General features: G+C 38.1%; 1 pseudogene; it reads left to right on the forward strand.

Moving 5' to 3' along the window:
* The first annotated feature begins 3,766 nt into the window (after positions 1-3,766).
* LOC117038414 (ribose-phosphate pyrophosphokinase 1-like) lies at positions 3,767-4,140 on the forward strand (annotated as a pseudogene).
* Positions 4,141-5,525: the final 1,385 nt, after the last annotated feature.

Consider the following 5,525-nt stretch of genomic DNA (forward strand, 5'->3'; position numbering starts at 1 on the left):
TTCTTATGCTGTGTTTATTCCCTTTTTTTCTCCCCATTATTTCTTTCCATGGAATGCCTATTATTCATATGTTAGGTCTTTAGGATCTATCTTTCAAATCTCATTTCCCTAATGATTTCCCATCTCTTTGTATTTTTGTTCTATGCTTTGAGATCTCTTTCACTTGATCTTCAGACCTGTAATTTGTCAACTTTAAACATCTTCTCTTGTATTAATATGCTGAATTCCTCGTCCATTTGTGCTGTTCATGAAACTCTTTGAGTTCTTATTATTTTTTTTTTTTTTTTTTTTAAGATTTTATTAGGGAAGGGGAACAGGACTTTATTGGGGAACAGTGTGTACTTCAGCTTCAAGTTGCTTCAGTCTTAGTTGTGGAGGGCGCAGCTCAGCTCCAGGTCCAGTTGCCATTTATTCTAGTTGCAGGGGGCGGAGCCCAACATCCCTTGCGGGACTCGAGGAGTTGAACCGGCAACCTTGTGGTTGAGAGCCCACTGGCCCATGTGGGAATCGAACCGGCAGCCTTCGGAGTTAGGAGCATGGAGCTCTAACCGCCTGAGCCACCGGGCCAGCCCTCTTATTATACTTTTAATTCTCTTCCAGCAGCTCTCTTTCAATAAGGAATCATTCTGAGGATTCTGTTTATTCATCCTCTCCCTGCTGGCTGGACCTAGATAGATTGATCTTCATCTTGGGCTGTACCTTTGTTTGACAACCACACTTCCCACAGGAACGATGGATTTTAGATGCTAGTATTGGTGTCCTCTAGTGCAGGTCCTTAGGTTATCATCTGACTCAGAAAGGAGAAGGATCTGCAGCCACTCGCTCTCAACCACGAGTTGTGTTCATAATTGGCCCCACTTCTTCACTCCTTCCCATATCCATGCCCTTGTAACTTTGTAGTACCTTCCGATTCTGGATGGGATTTTCTGCCTCAGGACTCTATACTGGTCTTAGCCATGTGACTTGATTTGACCAATGAGATGTTTTCAAGTAGAGACTTGAAAAAGCGCATGCCCATTGTCACTTGGTGTCTGGTTCCTATGCCATGTGAACATCTCTAAGCTAACCTGTGGTAGGATGAGACATGTGGAGCAGAGGTGTGTCAAAAAGTCTGAAAACATAGGCTAATACATATAATGCTATCAAGGACATCTTCAATTTGTAAAAATTAAAATAACACAAATTGTTATTATGTCTCCAGGCTTCACAGGCATTTTTGTGGAACAAAAGCCAAAGTCCTTATAATGATAGACGAGGACAGGCCCTATATGAGCTCCTGTCCTCTCTGATCTCTGATTTTCCTTCTTGCTTATTCTGCTCCAGGTATACTAGCCTCCTTGCTCTTCTTTGTCCAATACAGGCATTCTCTTACCTCAGGACCTTTGCACATGTCTGGAATGCCCTTTACCTTTTACCCAGATATCCAAATGCATGGCTTACTCCCTCAATTCCATTATATCTCCTCAAAGATCACCTTCCTTTATCACCCGACTCATTTTCCTTCAAAACTCTTTTATCTTTTTTTTCTGTTTTATTATTTTCCACAGCACTTACCATAATCTAACATAGTCTATATTTTACTTATTGTTTGTTTTCTTTCTTCCTCACTAGACTGTAAATTCTATGAGGGCAGGGATTTTTAATCTGTTTTGTTCACTGCTGTATCTCAAATACCTACCTAGACAGTACTTAGGAAATACTCATTAAATTGAATAAAACAATCAATATTTTGAAACATTGTCTTTGGCATGGAGCCAAATGCTTATTTTTATTTTTACAGAACAAGATTTCTGTTAATCTAAAAATTGTATCACGCCTTTAGGTTCAGGCAAAGTCTAATGGTGATTGAAAGGAGATGGTGGTTTTAGATACAATTTACTTAATCTATTAAGGGCCTATTAATATAGGGCCTAATAATTCCCCTGTTATATACAGGATTTGTAAGCTCTTGTCACTCATAAAGGATTCTCATAATGGTAGACAGATTGTGAATTTTTAATAAATTTGAATATCCAAATAATTTTTTCTGTGAAACAAGGGACTAATTACATCTCAAGAAAAGCCTTAAAAATTTTAAAACATTCTCAATGGATTTCTCATCAAGTTAAAACAGAATATAGTTTTGGCCATTAGTATTTTGTGACATGAGGTATTCTGAGACTTTGCTTAAATAACTTCACAATATATTTCAAATAGAGAATTAATTCAACTCTCTCATGTCACAAATTGTTTATATATATAAACATTTTTACAATTAACAGTGAGAAATGCTGATAATAGAATGTAAAATACACAAAAATAAATCAGACAAGAATCCCCCTTTTTCCATTTAATTCTGCATGTCATTAAGTATTCTTCATAAACATGGTTATAAATGCAACACACCAATCTATATGGGTCCTCTATAATTAATTTATCTATTCCCCTGTTATATATAGGATTTGTAAGCTCTTTTCTGTTTTTCTCTGTTGTAAATAAGGCTTTGATGATCATCCTTGTACATAATACTCTGAATGTATCGCTGATATATATATTTTGGTAGAGTCCTGACACACAACTAACAAATCAAAGGATACAAATATTTAAGAATTTCTTGCTACATATTATCACATATTTTCCAGGAATATTACATCACTTTGTCAGCAGTGTACTAGTGCATCTCATGCCACTTAAACCACCACTGAAATTTTTTTATTGTGGTAAAATATACATAACATAAAATTTACCATTTTAATAATTTTTAAGTGTACAACCATTGCCACCATTCATTTTCAAAACTTTTTCATTTGCCGAGTGAAACTCTATACCCATTAAACACTGCTGTATCATGGGTCAGAATATCCTTCCTTTATAAAGCCGAATAACATTCCATTACAGGGAGATACAATATTTTGTTTATCATCCATTAATCTGTCATTGGACACTTGGGTTGCTTCCACCTTTTGGCTAGCTGAATTATAAATTTTAAAAAGACTCTTCTAGGTAAGTTGGCCTTGCCGAGTAGCAACGCAAAGCGATTAGTAGTACTGAGTCTCTGGGCCAAATTCAGTTTGGGTCTCAGCAGCAGCAGTGATCACTGAGCAAAGAGTGCCTAGGATAGTTGGCCAAGTTACCGAATTTCAAAATCTTCAGCGGCAGTGATACAGGAGAGTTAGCATGTCCCTAGGTAGACAGGGATGTCCCTAGTGGAATAAAGAAAAGACAGCCATATCCTAAAACTCCACGTCTTGAAATCACTCCTTCTCTCCAGGACATAATGTAACAAGGCCTTCAGGTTAATCATAAAATTCATTTTGGCCTGACAAATGGAGCAGATCTGATAGATAAGAGTGGGTTACTTTGCTAATTCCTTCAGGATGGGTAAGCAGAACAAACCTGGTAGACGAATTTCATTAGGAGGCGCCAGTTCCCTTCTTCAAACAGTTCCCTTCTCCAAAGAGTTCCCCTTCCCCCAAACAGGCAAAGGGAAGTTATAAAAGTAGGAGCTTTTGCCTCAGTCATGGAGCACCCCTCATTCGGGACCCCATTTGGCTCGAGAGCTGAGACCTCTTCTCCTGCCTCTAATAAACTATCCTCTTTTAAAAACTTTTTGCCTCTCCCTGGTCCGTGTTTCCATTCTTTGGCTTCAAGAGACACGATCCTGGCCCATACTCAGAAACTGCTAGCAGATCCAACATCACCTACATCAACCTCCATTGCAGACCAGTTGAATGTGGACTTGCCCTTGACTCACAACGAATGGAAGAAGGCCAGTGAAATGGAACCCATGGTGCTGGTGGGAGACGTGAAGGATTGGGTCACCCATCCTAGTGGATGACATGGCTGACTCTTGTGGCACAATCTGCCATGCAGATGACAAACCTCCTTCAGCGGGAGCCAACAGAGTTTATGCCATCTTGACTCAGGCAATCTTTTCTGGCCCAGCCATTTTTGGCATTGATAACGGATGCTTTGAAGCGATAGTAGTCACCAATATCATATCTCAGGAGGATAAGATGAAGTGTGCTCCAAAACACAGGTAATCAACATCTCCATCATTCTTGCAGAAGCCATCGTGGAACTCACAATGGGGAATCTGTTTCCTACCTGTTCACTGTGTTCCTTTATAATAGAATAACGTCTGAGGCTTTTGAAAAATAAAGTGCCCCATTCAATACATACATACATACATATATACATACATACATACATACAAAGACTTTTCCCTATGTATTTTAAATTATATTTGTTTGATTTATTGCAACGCTGAACACACACACATACACACATACATACACTCATATTTTTCCCCTCTTGATTAGTTATTTGTAATTTTGCTTATGCTTAACCTTTGGACAAAAGTTTTATTGACTTTAATAAGTATTATATGGAATTGAAAGTGAACAAAATTTGCTAGCCCAAAATATGCCTCTTTGGAATATTATTTCAAGCTGGTTCTTTTCAAGAAAGGAAAGACTCAGGAAAAAAACTTTGACCTCCCCACTAACTGCCTACAAGAATTTAGATAGAGGACCTGCTCCAGGAAGGGAGCTATCATCATAGGTAACTATAGCTTAATATGAACTCGGGGTGATAGACATGAAGGAACCTAGTAAGGCCCATTTTTGCAAAGTCCTTTCTGTGTCCCATTGTTTTAAGATGACTCAATAAACATTTGCTTACTAAACGTTAACTCTTTTCATCTCCCTGTGAATTGCCTTACTTCCCTTTGAAGTCCAAACCCCTACTTCCCCTCCTTAGTTCAAAATGACATGTATACCTCATTACCTACTATCTTTGCAGTTTTCATATATATGTGAAATCCCCCGTGCAATTTCCTCCTGTTAATCTGCTGTATGTCATTTGAATATTATTAGACCAGCTAGAAGAATTTAGGAGGGTAGGAAGAAAATTATTTTCTGTCTCCAAAAGAATCAATACAGGAATATATTAAGCTAAAACATCTCACTTATGTTTGTATCCAGAGTGAAAAGTTTCCTATTTATTTTGCAATTTGCCACAGCTGCCTTTAGATGGCATTAGATCCTGAGTTATGTGATGTAGAGATTTTTCGATATTGCATGTATATGTGTATGTTTTGACAGCCTGATGGACTTAAAATCGAATTCAAATGTTGAGACCTAGAATGCAGAATGACTCAGCATGGAAGCTGCACATCTTGAGACTTGAGGATGCAGATTCTAAGTTCTGCCCTCCTGCTTTTTCTGCAGCAAATATTTTCCAGGTCTTTGCTTTGGATTAGATAGTTTTAGAACAACAATCTTTAAAATGTTTCTAAGTTGAATGTGAGGTTCTAAGCAAACTAGACCACCCTCTCTCCCACACATAGTAAAAGTTTGGATTGTACCTAAGGGAACCCCTTCCATTCATTTTTCTGAATCAACATGTTAGATATCAGAATTCCCCGTTCTGCTTGGCATCATAGAAGCTTAAACCAAATATCTAGCTAGGAAGGATAGGGGGAATTGCCATCTCTGTGATTCTGACATTTGGATTTTGATGCAAAACAACGATATTTGCGTTCT

This window comes from Rhinolophus ferrumequinum, chromosome 18 (genome assembly GCF_004115265.2).
Source record: "Rhinolophus ferrumequinum isolate MPI-CBG mRhiFer1 chromosome 18, mRhiFer1_v1.p, whole genome shotgun sequence".
Taxonomy (NCBI): domain Eukaryota; kingdom Metazoa; phylum Chordata; class Mammalia; order Chiroptera; family Rhinolophidae; genus Rhinolophus; species Rhinolophus ferrumequinum.